The sequence below is a fragment of the Aythya ferina genome (assembly GCF_964211825.1).
Source record: "Aythya ferina genome assembly, chromosome: 1".
Lineage (NCBI taxonomy): Eukaryota > Metazoa > Chordata > Aves > Anseriformes > Anatidae > Aythya > Aythya ferina.
In genome coordinates, this window is record NC_140296.1 from 178,774,104 (window position 1) to 178,788,344 (window position 14,241).

Here is a 14,241-nt window from a genome sequence, read left to right on the forward strand (position 1 = left end):
TTGGTGTGAGGTGGGAGTAAATATGCTTGTTTGCAGTGTGACTAGGGAGGATGGAGTTAGGAAAGTAGAAGAATATTCTGTTGGATTGTTATTTTTATTTAAGGTCAGTGTGTTAATCATAAATTTTAAAATGCAGTAATGCAGAGAAAGACCTGAGGGTGATGGACAAATGAGACAGGAGTTCACAATGTGATGAAGTGGCAAAAAATGTGTACCATACCATATGTATAAATACAGTATGCCTTTTTGGGATAGGAAAACAATTCTGCTTCATGCAGCTTCCCTTACACTTGGGAATACCGTGTCCAGGTCTGAAAATTTGATGGAATCCTAGACAGCTGACAGCAATCCTAAGGTTTTAGGAAATCACTCCTGTGGAGCTAACAAAGGAATTTAAGTCCAGAAGGAAAAAGCTGAGGCTTTGAGCAACTCCTCAGCCTGGAATAACCAATGTTACTTCAGTCATGAGACAATTGCTGGTATAAAGAAAAGGGCATGTCCTGAAATCAAAATAGGTGCCCTACTATTTAATTCCGAATGAGCTTTTTGTGATTTACCCTGTTTCACGAATGACCTATGTACCACTATGGGCCAGTGACATATTTACTGCATCGCAGAAAAATGTCAAATGCATCAAAATCAGGTTGGTGGCAGGCACTAGGCTCCTCTATACAAGCTTGTTTGCCAGCACTTCTTAAAAGTACAAGTTACTCTGTCTTTTCCAGAATTTTAGTTACTCCTGTAAATGGAAGATACACGTTTCTTTCCATGTATAGCCATGCACAGAAATATCAGTCAGAAATATTTGTGATTTATCTAAAACGTTGGATCTAAAACAAGTGTTAGTAGACTGGTAGGTTACTACGGACCAGCTATGCTATTGCAAGGTATCTGTTCATTATCTTAGTTTGGTAAGACATGAGTATATTGAAATTAAATCAGGCAAACAGGTGATGATATAATTAATTAGGAGTTGCCAGTTTGGATGTATCTACTAACTGCCATTGCAAGCAGCTTCAAAGTTCTCACAAGTCCCTTGTTTTTTTACAGTGTTTTTAGTATGTAGTGCATAAAAATGCTGGATTTATTGATAAAGTGAGTTACTCCCAGCCCCAAACATAATTCTTTTATTTAAGTATGTGTATGAGTTATTTAATCTCCATATTTTTCCAACTACCTTGTAACTATATTACAAATTTGGGAAAAGCAGACTCTTAACCTAGCCTGATCTCTGTCCTTGGATATTACATCTCTAACTTATCTCCTGTAGATAGCAACATCTTGGATGTCAAATACCACCAGCATGTCAGGTACATTTTGATGCTGTTTTAATGCATGAGTAGAGGCTGAGTGGCTAATGCCAAGAAAAAATGACTTTCTTTAATTTGCTTGGTATGATAACCCAAGAGGAGACAAAATGGCTGAAAGAGTTGATAAGTGAAAATAAAATCTTCTGCTTCTAGGCATAAGTAGTTACTAAGTAATTATCTTTTATTATATATCCAATGCCAGAGTTAAAAGACAATGTCATACAGGTGATGATATTATACAATATATATATATGACAAAAGCAGCATGTTTCTACAAGGCTGAAAAAAAAGTTGAAAAGCTGAACAAATTTTCAGTAGCTGACTGCTTCTTCTTCTGAGGTATTTTTTCACAGAAAACAAATATTTGTGAACATGATTCTAAGCTTTCTTTTATATTAATTGTAGAGAGAAGAAACATTAAGTTAGGCTAGATGTATTTGAGCTTTACTGCCATCCTTTTCCCAGCATTTCATCTGTTGCACACAAGGTACAATAAAGCCAGGGATAATGTCATGACATCCATTTCCAGTGAAGTGAGTGGGAGCTTGCAAAAAAGGAAGAGTGTTGCTGTTCAGTGTTTTTTGCCCTTGAGGTGCCCTTCTATCTCTGCTGATGAGACCCAGACAGTGGTGCCTTTTATAATGCAAGTTGGGCTGATCTCCTGACTTCTTCAGTGCTGTCACAAATATGTCTCATCAAGTAAAGAAATTTCCATGAACCCATGTGACCTGTCCTACCTTCACAGTCCTACCCCTCACTGCAAAATAAATATAATATTATGTTCAAGATCACCTTCCTCTTCATTAATGGACATTTTATGGTATGCATCTGGGTTAAGACAGCAGCTGTCATCTCAGGTACAATGAACCTGACTATCTCACCTGAAGAGTCAATGCGTGAGGCAGAGCTCTCCTGAAGACTGATTCAGGATCACTTCTGATCTCATTACTTTCTGTGCCAGGTAAAAGAAGAACTCAAGGCCTGTCTTCATGTATAAAAACACATGTACTTGATGATGAATGAATGCATATGCAATTTCTGTCCTTTCTCAGGTAAAGTAGGATGGGCTCTGTATGTGACAAATGCTGTTTTTTTTTTTTTCCTTCCTTCCTTCCTTCCTTCCTTCCTTCCTTCCTTCCTTCCTTCCTTCCTTCCTTCCTTCCTTCCTTCCTTCCTTCCTTCCTTCCTTCCTTCCTTCCTTCCTTCCTTCTTTCCTTCCTTCCTTCCTTCCTTCCTTCCTTCCTTCCTCCCTCCCTCCCTCCATCCCTCCCTCCCTCCCTCCCTCCCTCCTCCCCTCCTCCCCTCCTCCCCTCCTTCCTTTGGTTTGAAAGCATTCATTGTGTGGCATGAAAATTGGCACAGAAACCTGAATGGTGCTGCACAGCTAGGACTAATGTTAACGCAAATTATTTTTTTTTAAAGCCCGGTTCAGGCCTGAAGTAAAGGTTTTATACATGCGTATGTACAAAAATCTTCTATATATGTAGATGTATTTTTTCCCTTTTCAATGTTTGCATCAGGAGAGAGAAGACCTTGTGAGATCCCTGTGCCCTAGAAGGCCAATTCACATCAGTACTGCAAGGTTCTACTTCTTTGGCTTGGTGCCTTTTCTGATGTATTTTTTTCTGAACATTAGCCCAATAGTAATTTGTTGTCCTTTGGCACAAATGGTTTGCCAATAATTGGAGCTTCTGTCTTCTCCAGCAGAAGCAGAATTTTTTGACAGCAGAATCTGATATTCCTTGGGTGTTTATTTGTTGCAACTTCGCTTATTTCCTGCAACACACCATAGAAATGGACTCCCATGACCAACTTTTTAGCTGATTATTGCCAAGTCTGACTTTCGCACTGGTCCTGCACAACAGCAAGCATTTTATCTGCTCAGTACAATTTGTGACACTTGCTGAGTTGCTTTTAGCCCTTTCAGTTCTCTCTGCCTCTAATAACAGAGCAAAAAACACATTTACCTCAGCCCATGGCCTTGCAATCAAATGAGGAATCAGAGAAGACTATTGACCTAACTGGCTTAACTGCTTACTGTACAGGCTTTAACCTTGGGCAGGAGTTTCTGTTTCAGGTGTCATCACACATGGGAATAGTTAATTACTCCTTCCTTCAGTCTGAATGAGAGGTACTTACCAGACCTGTGTGAGTAATGGATTTTGTTGTGGGGCAAGCATAAAAATCAGATGTAAAATTGTTTGGATTTATTCCACATTAAATGTATCATTCTGACTTGAAAAGAAATTTTAATTTTGGAATGGAATGTGTTTTAATTAAAAAAGCATTAAAATTGTTCACTTAATTCAATCTGATTGTAATTCCTTCCAGATTTGTATTTGCTCAGCATAAATTCTGATCTCTGAAAACGTCTTCCACCTCTAGTGTTCAATATATCCGTTTACTTTAACTGTACTGGTAAATTAGTAGCAGTCTTTTATAGTAAGACTAACAGTAGACTTTGGGGGACCATAGCTTGGAAGTGTCTTTTTCTGTTGGAGGTTAATTTTCAAAGCCATTTTTATTTTGGGGGTTTATTTTCAGGTTTCTCTTTTCATGGACTGCTCTCTCCAAACACTGAACAGAGCAGAAAGCTGTCTAATGCTCTTTTCCCAGCACTTTATCCAAATGTGAAGGTCCTCATGTTTTCCTTTACTTCTATTTATCTGCTTACATTAGCGGCTCATCTTCTCTTACCACATGCTCAGACTTACTCCAGACCATGTTCAATATCATAGTCATTTTTGAATCATTGTTAATTTCTGCCCCGGTCCTAGACCTACTTTTACATATATGTATTTAGTAAAGCTCTTCATAATCCTCTTACCCATTTGTCCAGCATTGCTAACACAGAATACTTTTTTGATGTTCTTGCTCTTCCTGAAGTCCTTGAAATTCACTTCCTGAAATATAGCCATTTACAGCTGAAAAGAGATCTCATCTTATGCCAAGAAAACTATGATAATTGTTTCTTTAATTGTTTCTTTAATTCTTCAGCAAGGTGGATTCTCCTGTCCTTGAAATCTTTGACTTCAGGATCATAAAACTGTAGCCTAAGTAATTTAGTCTTTTCAAAGCTTTATGCCGTCTTTGACTCATGACTCCGGAAAAACACGCAGTTGGAGGACTGATGTCTAGTGCCAACTTTCACAAATTTTCATAGAAATATATGATTTTTAGATGTCTTGATAGATTAGATAGGGCTGTCTTGTGCAGTTAGGGCCTGTGATGATTTGGTTATGTTTACTGTTTTCTGTTTTCTGTTGATGGCTTATCAAGGGAGCCACAAAGATTTTTGATATGCTGGTGAACTCCCTGTATTTTGCTTTTTGAAGCTTTACATTGTTTCTCTTTTTGTGAATGGTATGGCTATATACTCTGAAGATTTAACTGGTACCTCTGCTTATGCACTCAGCAAGATAGGGTTTGGGTCACTTTGCATGTTAAATTCTGTATAATCTTAATGTACTCTATAAACAACTCATAATCTAAAAAGAATTGAGATGTATAACATTGATGTATAATTCATGCTTTCATTTATACAGGGTGCAATATGCACATACTAGCAGCTTCCTCTGGGGCCTGCAAGCTGAACTGAAAATTGTTTTGACTTGTGTTCAGTGTAGTGTATAGAATAGTAATTTTACAAGATATATCTTAATTGTCAGAGGAAGAAGTGAATTACTATCCAAAGTAGAAAGTAGGACAAGAAATCTGTGTCATGTCACAGTCATTAGTCCAATCAGAATATGAGCAAAGGGGAGGAACCATGTAAGTGTTACCCTTGTCAGACATAAAGGAGAACAACCTCAAAATTGAGATTAATCTCATAGCGATTATTTAAATATTATGAATATCTTCTTTCATCAAGTGTTGTCAAATCTTAAGAGTGCTGTCTTACAAAATACATTAAAAGGAGGGATTCTAATGGATGACTGGTTGGCAATAAGAAGGAATAAAATTGTTTTGTATCGAAATCCTATTAATTTAGTCCTCAATTCCATGGAGCTAATGCGAGAAACAAATTACAATCCTATCCTAGACTATGTGATACTTTTCCTAGGTTGCTTAGCATGAAGGATGCCTATATTATACCCATATTTGATTAATCAGGTCTTGTGATTTTGAAAGTACATTAGGAGTGGGCACAAAGAGTTAACAGGAAGAATAAATGGTACTGTTGTAGGAAAAAACAAAAATGAAAATAAAACAAAAAACTTGTAAATGCTTTGGGGACTTTTTATTTCTGGTTTATTTCTGGTTTATCTGTGTGTGTGGATTTTATTTATTTGTGTTGATTTTCCTCCCCATCCCCCCCCCCCCTTTTTTTTAAATAATCTCCTTTCTGAAAACGATTTCATTTTCTCGGCTCTTTTCCTTTCTTAATTAATTTTGCAAACTTTTTCTTCTTGTCCTCTTTTTGGTTTTGCCTTTCCACTGTAGTTACTTTAACTTGAAATGCCCTTGTCTCTGTTGTGTTGCCCCCTCAAGGTTGGACATTACCGTGATTTCTTTCTTTCCACTGCTCAATATTTGTAACAATTTAGAAATACTTCACTGATTTCCACTATGATTCACACCTTATCCATCAATGCTAAAGTCAGTGAAACTGTATAGGGTATGTATGACAGGGATTTACTCTATTTACTCTGTGCTGTAATTATCACATCAGCACGATGCAGGCAGATACCTGTTATATAGATGAGGACAGTGGGACAGGAATTTCATTGCTTCAAGTCAGGGGCAGGATACAGACAGAACTGGGCTTGGCACACAGTTTGGCACCCATTATTTATCTATCAGTCTTTATTCCTTTAGACTGAGTGGTGTCTTACCCTCTCCTGGCCATGAAAGAGGTTGTATACAGTTGCAAGCAGCTCCTGGCAGCTTTAGCAGGGAGCATGTGGTGGCACTAACAGCCCTGGAAATTTCCACATTTGGTTAAAGCTGCATCCAAGAAAGCAGAGAAGCTGTAGCCATCCAGCTACCCTTCCAGCCCTGCCTGGCTGCGTGCAAGACAGATTTTCCAGAGTAGAAATGTCTTTGTTCAATACAGAACATTATGAAGATACAACAGTGTGCTTGAAGGGAATTTCAACATTTCCAGCAACTCAACAGCACGAGAGCAATTGGATCCCAAGGACGAGCTCTGGAAGCTGTCTGGCTTGGGGAGGCTTTAAGACATCAACCTCCTCTTGTGCATGTATGGATGCAGCCGTGCTAACACCACGGGCAGCAGCCAGGTTTCCTACGTTGCAACGGAGAGCAAAAGAACGTATCTGAGTGCTTTGGAGATGCGTCTCTGGGGAGGTTTTGTCCCAGTTCTGCTTCTTGTCATTCTGGGTCATGTGAGCACAACCATTACAGTGAGCAAGGTGATAGTGTTTAAGAAAAAAGATCCCCTTGTATACTTTTCCAAAGGGTTTCTTTTGACCACACACTTTCTTCCTCCTGCTCACGACAGCACTGGCAGCATGAGACTACTGGTATTAGATAGATACGTTAGTACCGTGCATTAATTTTAATGAGATGGTGAATTTAGGGCAGCATATGACTACAGTAATTTAGATGAATTTCGAGATCTGAACCTCCTTGCTGGAGCCCTCTTTGAGGCTGTCACTGTGCCCGTGTTAGTCAAACGCACCCAGACTAAACCCAGACCTGTGCTGGCTCCTGTCCAGCCATGTCAGCTCTGTGTCCTACACACTTCTGCCTCTGGGGCAAGCACGGGGGAAGTAAATGCAGATCTGCCCATGCTTGTCAAAGCAGGAACAGTCTAAGTGAGCCCCTGGTTGGACAAACTGTCCTTTAAACCTACGCTGAGACTGATCCACAAACTGGTCCAAAGGGGGCATCTGAGTCATCTCACCTTGATGGTGGATTGTAAAAACATGCATTTCATAGCTATAAATAAAATTCAAACAAAATAAATTCACCCCCCTGTCTCATAAAGGAAACAGTTTCTGTGTAAAACGAGGCACAGTACAGCAATAAAACAAAAGAGAGCAGGGAGCACTACTTGGCATGATGGACATAGATGCTACGATCAGTCAGATCAGCTGCTCATCTGGGTCCTGCGGGCACCACTGAGGAGGAGATGTTGTAGGAGGTTTTAGAAATCTTTGAAACTTTTATCCTGAAATGTGTTTCACCGAGGAGAATTTTCAGAGGATTTCTGAAGGCTTGGCAGACTTTTATACTGAAATCCACTTGTGCATGAAGGAGGCAGGGGAAAAAAAAAAAAAAAAGCTACATGAATGTGAGACAGAACCATAGAAACACTGCTCACAGAGTTAGGAAAGGGGAGGAAATAAACCCTAGGCGCAGTGATAGAGCAGAGGGGTTCAAGAATTTAGCATGGGAAGAATGCTAAATAGAGGTAGAGCTGGTATTAAATCATCACTTGTCATCTGCTTCTGTCACCAGGAGGGCAGTAGGATGCCAGCCCTTGGCTGCCCGAGGTGCCCTGCAGGTATGCTGCGGACCAGTGGAGGAGTGGGCAGGTGGCAGAGTGTCACGTTTCTTCCCTCTCCTCCCCTGTGCTGCCTGTGATCTCTGCAGTGAGGGCTCAGCCAGCCCTGCACAGTGCTCACACCTCGACTTGGCTTTTGTCATGGTCTGCAGCCAGGATAAGGACCCCAGCACCTGGGGAGGCTTTGCCATGGTATTTTTCCACTGTTTGCAGCTCTGTCTCCAGTTGCAGTTATTGGGCACTCTCTTGCCCCTTTCGTGATCCCTCGTTCCTCCCCGCAGAGTGATGTGAAATACTGTCAAGCAGAAAAGCACTTTATACCCACTTTACCCAGATGTAGTGACTGCACGAAGTCCACAGAAGCAGAGAACAAGTACACCGTGTTCTGAAAAGTAATTAGTCACTGTATGCGAAATATCAGTGAAGCCTTTGAGGGAGAAATTGCTAAATGAATCAGTCTTGAAAAAGTACACCCTTTTAATCAAGTGGATTTAAAAATCAATCTGGTTCATCTGGTGCAAATCTCTAATGTAGATTTCTGTTAATCCTTTTAACCCTTGTCTATATCAATTTTGCTTGTGTCAGTAAGTTACTGACTGAGAGCAGATATAATAAAGGGCTTAGCACCCATGTATTAAGTGCTCCAGTGCCCAAATCCTGAGTGTTTGGTACCTAGAGTAAAATGCAGACAAACAGTAAATCATACAGGCTCCCTAGACAGAGAATGGGATGAATTAATGGCCTGAGAGAGGTTTTGGACCAGTCCTTGCACAACAGGAATCTCCTCCATGTTAGAGGCAGGGATGTTGAGCACAAGGGTGTATTTGGGTGTTTGCCCCTTTTGGGAGCTTTTGTGCCACCTCTATGAAAGTGCAGGCCTCACATAGTGCAGGTCCATCTCTGTGAACCTGCATCAAAAGCTCAACCTGTTTTTGTATGTCTTCAAACATTGATAATTTTAGAAATCTTGCAATCTGTCTGATTGTGCCTCCTACCTTTTGTACAATAGCCCAGCAGACGGAGCCTGTGTCTAGGGCACGGGGCAAGCTTGGGCCCTTGGATTACCTCAGCCTGGAAACCTGCTTCTGGTGGCTGCCCATTTCACCAGAAGAGGTACCTCCTGTCCCCTCTGCAGATGTGGGGATACCGGGGAGCAAAGGCCACAGTCACTACACATCTGAAGAGCAGAAAAGTGAGAATCTGGTGTAGCAGCACTAAGTTTTCAGGAAACATTTTCTGAATGGTGCTTTGGAGACACCTGCATTTACCCACATACTGCAATGATGTCCCTGTGCCTTATCCTTTGCCTTTTGGAAGCAAAGAGGCTAAGGATTTTGTTTTAATGTGTCCTCAAGTTTCTTCATTTGGATGGAGCTCTGAGGCCTTGTCCATGCAGATTTTTGGAGCTGCCCTCTCACACATCTTTTCATGTTGTGTTTCCTATATGTGAAGTCAAGCCCCATCCCTGTTTCTGGCAGCCAAGAGGAAGGGAGTGTGCAGGAAAGGAAACACAGATTGCTGCTACCTGATCTCTTGTTCTTCATGGATGTGTCTGAAGTGCACTGTCAGGAAAAAGAGGTAGGGTTGAAAGGAAAGAAGACAAGAACAATGTCAAACTCACATTACATGAGGCAGATCTGCAGAATTTCTGGGTCAGAATGGGTGCAGCATCCAAGTGCTGAGCTGAGCAGTTTATGGGATAAACAACTACACAGCGTTTGGCCTTCGAGGAGAAAGTATAATTCGTTTGGTAGTAGGCATGCACTACCTGACCTCAGCAAAGCAGTCCGAATTGTGTTTTCGTCAATCTCACGATAGGTTTTGCTAAGAAGCCTGCTTGGAGAAAGCTAGGTTAGGCTGATGTCTAATTGAGTTACCTGAGTCTAATTCTGTTGTCATAATTGCCCGGGGGAAGCAGAAAGGGCTGGTTACCAATTAAGATTTTAATGTTTTTAATTTAAGAGAGTTTGAAGGGTATATGTTGTCTAAGAAATCTATCTAATTGATAGGAAAACAAGTTAAATATTGTACTGCCTCAAACTCTAGCTGTGTTCTCTGTCCAGGGAGTTCAGTTTTCTATTTTTACATTTGAAAGGTCAGGTCTTCACAGCCTGCGGGAGGTCTGGAATAGCCATGTCATGTGAAGCTGAAATCCTAGCTACAGCTCTGCCTCCCTACAATGAGGGCCCAAGTGATGAATGGGGAGACACCCTTTTCTGCAGAAGAACAGCTGTAACTCATGTTTCAGACTGGTGTGACATCAGTGTTTCGGTCTTCCAAAGATCTGGCTGAAGTCTTCTGGCACAAAGGTTAACAGAAAAAGAAAACAACCTACCAGAAATGAACAGTAAGGACCAAAAGATTGGGTTTTGCTTCACTGCTCCTTGCTGATCTGAGATCCTAGCAATCTGATGAGAAATACTATGCAAAATGCTTGCTACGAGCCTGCATCCTGTTCATCTTTGTGAACTGCAGCTCACAACAGAACTGAAATACAGAGAACTGCGTAGTTACACAGAGCACAGCTAAAATCTGGCAACCCTCTCCCCTCTGACAGATGCAGGCTGGTAATGAACTGAATGGTTGCTCTAAGATAACACCCAAGATGTAAGCAATAATGGAAAAAAAAATAATTAAATAGTAAGCAATCTCCTATTTATTCTTTTTAAAAATTCTCTTAAAGTTTTTACGTGAGAGAGAGCATTTTGAACATTTTGAATGACTGCTGAGGTTGTTAACTTATCTCTGAAGTTATATAAGGTGCAATTAGCCTATTAGATTGTTTGCTGCCTGCGCTACCTTTCCAGATGCTAAGGCTCACTCCAGTAAGCTAGCAGTGACTTCCTAAGGAGTAAAATGGCAATTTAGAAGAGAAGCTATGGAGTTCAGTTTCCCAGAGTCTCACATAGTGCAGGTCCATCTCTGTGATCCAGAGGACTCTGCTGGTGTGACCCGAAGGGCAGACCGTCATCTACCCATCTTCAAGAGCAAGGCCGTGGTATCAAAGCAGAACTCTGCTTCCTTGATGGGATCTTTGAAGCCGCAGTGGAGGAGAAGGTGAAGCTTCCCTCTCTCCTTCTGAAGAAAATCCAGCACAGCATGGCTCTCTAGAAGTGACATATATAAACATAGAGAAATGAAACATGATTTTATGGAATATGCTGCCCTTGGGGAGTTCCTGTTTCTGCTGAGTGACCTTATTTGTCACTGAAGTTTTAATTGTAAAGCTGCTCTCTGCTTTTGATGATGCTTTCCTTGACTGCAGGTGGAGAAGTCTTGTGCCGCCTCTTCTGCCACTTCAGTCCTTCTGTAGTAACTTGTACACGCAGAAATTGGTACCTCCTTGATGTTCATGTAAAAGCATACACAACATGAAAACAATTGAGAAAACAGTGAGTAAAGATGGGATGAGGCTTTAGCTCTCCAATTTGTTATGAAGCTCATTTAGGCTATATTTGTACTGTTTTGGTGGTCACATTCTGCAAAGATAACAAATTAGCTAGTACGAGTGGCTGTCAAAACAGAGATTAACTGAATATTGCAAAATATTGGTGAAACGATACTAAATTCTTGTCTCGACGTAGGCAAATTTGTTGTCTGATTTATGACAGTGCAATCAAGTTGAAAAAAAGCCCAATAATGACACAACCAACCTACTGAAACTATTCAATACTGGTATAATGTAGAAATACTTTGATTGCTCAAAATAATTCTTTGGGTTACATTTATACCTGCAGACTTAAGGCTGGTTGAGCTATGTTTGCTTGCGCATAGTGGCGCAAGTTGCATAGAGGTCTGGAAAATAGATCCTAGCTTGACCTGGATCCAGACTTCAGAGACTATCCTTTCAATTAACAGCCAAAGCACATTAACAGCCTTTGGAAATTCAACCAGCTGCCCACTGCAATCATAAGCACTCAAAGTTTGCTTTGAATAGGATATTTATACACCAATAATATATATATTACTTCTGTGCTTTTCATAGGTTCATACAGGAGGAGAGTGATGCAGCAGGATACTCTGTTCAGACTGGAGTGCTAATGTTCATGACAATGTAGCACATGCTTAGAAAATACTGAAATGTGATGAGAGTGGTCGCAGGTAGGTACCTTGGAGTCACTTGCTTTGTGGGATTCACTTTCATTTAAGCACCAAGGTTTCTTGCACAGTTGCCTCAGGAAAGATACACAAGAGACAGGCCTAAATCTTCCAGTTAAAAAAATACTTTTTTTTTTTTTTTTCTTTCATCTTTGTCTTGGAGGACTTCATGTCATTTAGTTCTTTTCTGGTGAGAGGGTCCTGCATCTCCAATCTGTGCAGCAGGGTAAAAAGAAGCTTTGGGCTCTCTCAGCCAGCACAAGCCTGCCTTAATCACGATTTTGTCTTCTTCCTTGGCTTCATCTGTCATTGCTCCAGGAGCCATAAGTGCTGTCTGTACCACCCCATCAGAGACAGGGCAGGTGTCATTGCTGCCTGCAGTCTGGGTCCTGTGGCAGGACATCCCCTAGTCCGGAGCAGGGATGACAGGGGATGGGGAAGCACGGTGGGACATGCATACTCTTTCTCCAATGTGGGGGCTGTTGGCTCAAACCCTGTAAGATCTTTTGGCTCATGTATTGTTTTTAGACCATCTCTGTGATTTGAGTAATTTCGTATGTTTTGATATGGCATTAGAAATCCTTAAGCCAGCTTGATCAGTAAACTGCAGCCTAACTTTGCCCACCTGGGCACTGACTGCAGGGCCATTAACAGAGTAAGAAACCCAGCTCATGACCCAACACCTAAAAATAAGGTGCTGTCTTATCTATCCTTTTGTGGATTCAGTGCCCTAGAGTCCTAGCTTTTCTTTTTTCTTTTCTTCATTCAGCCAATGAAGACTGAATGTAAAATAAACCTACTCTAATTATTTGGTAATGTTACGCTTTTTTTTTTTTTTTTTTTTTCCTTTTAATATATCTAATTGTGAACTGAAAACCAAACCTACTTGTAATTTTCTTGGGCTTTTGTAATTTGTTATTGGCTTTTATAGATTATTCAGTAAACTCAAATTGCTTTTTGTCTTAATTGGGTCTTGTCTGCATTCTGCACTGGCCAATTTTCAGCCTATCATCTAAATTGCTTTGTGCCCTAATAAGATTGACTAGTTGATACGAGGTAGTATGACATTTATTTTACACCTCATATTCCCCTCAGCTTGTGTAGAAAAATCATTTTAGAATTAACATATTTTGCAGTTGATTCTTGTGAATGCCAGTTTTCCAGAGCTAAATATAACAGGGAGAACATCTTTTGGTCAGAGCGTTCCTTCTAAAGTTTATCTTTTCAGCTATCGCCCATGTCACAGAGAACTTTTCTGAAAACAGCTTTTGGAATTTTAAAGCTTCTCCCATGCTTGAATTGAGCTTGCCTCTTTTGCAGACAGGGGTTTGTTTTGTTAGCATAGAAATCAGAGGGTGCAGGTGTTTAATGTTTCTGTTTACTGAGCACTTAAACAAGTGTTCAAATATATCTTCAGCTCAGTCCTCTCCCAGTCCTAGGTCTGTGTTGCTGGTTTATGATGCAGTTAATTAATTTCATATATTATATTAAAAGTGAATGTTATATAGTGGGTGATGGACATTTGAGATAGTCCTTTTCAATGGTGATAAACCTACTGATCCTTTTTCTAAAATGGCTGTACTCTCATTTCTACCTTCTTACAGTTCATAAGAAGTATTAATATGAAACTCAAAAAGATGTCAGTTTCCGTATATGATTTTTTTCTGGTTCCATTTGATTTCCATAGAAAATATCCAGAGATAATTTGTGTGCGTGAGACATAAGAGGTAAGGCATTAGACTAAAATTATTATTTATTTGCTCTCAGTCATCCTAAAAATATTTTGAAAGTTGGTGTTTGTTTGTTTTGCAATGAAGTAAAACTGTAAGTTTACATTGCAAATGAATGTTAAAAATAATATCTATATTTATGGGAAGAGAGGGGGTGAGAGGTGGATTACACATTGTGGTTCTGAAGAAGTTGCTTACCTGTTCTGCTTGGCTGCCTCCAGACAAGTTCAGGTTGTCTCCATAGGCACTATGTGCATAAAGGGCTGGTTTTAAATAGGCAGGGTGGGTTTCTCCAGCACCAGTCAGCTGACTTTCAGAGCAGCTTAAGCCATGCTGATACCTACAACACCCTCCCATTCCAATTATACTGTGCATGAAGAGCCCCATACAGCAGGTCCTGCTGCCTGGGACAGAGCACAGCACATCTTGCTGCCCACCACCCCAATGTCACTGCACAAAAAAACATCTGTCTTTTCAGAGTTCCAAACACATGATCGTAGGGGGGATCTGGAGACTATGCTGAAATTTTCTGTTGTTTCCTGTTTAGCAGCAATTCTATTCTAGAGGGTAGGATAATCAATGTCACCTGTGGTTTCTACCTCCTGACACATCCCATTAGCTGGGCGTGATC

At 40.5% G+C, this 14,241-nt stretch overlaps 1 long non-coding RNA gene across 1 annotated transcript; it reads right to left on the minus strand.

The window, feature by feature from the left end:
* Positions 1-9,174: 9,174 nt before the first annotated feature.
* LOC311424827 lies at positions 9,175-13,940 on the minus strand. The gene is made up of 3 exons (XR_014686204.1): positions 13,809-13,940; positions 10,979-11,124; positions 9,175-10,889 (listed from the first exon to the last, which is right to left on the minus strand). It is a non-coding gene; the product is annotated as an uncharacterized lncRNA (long non-coding RNA).
* Between the last annotated feature and the right edge of the window lie 301 nt (positions 13,941-14,241).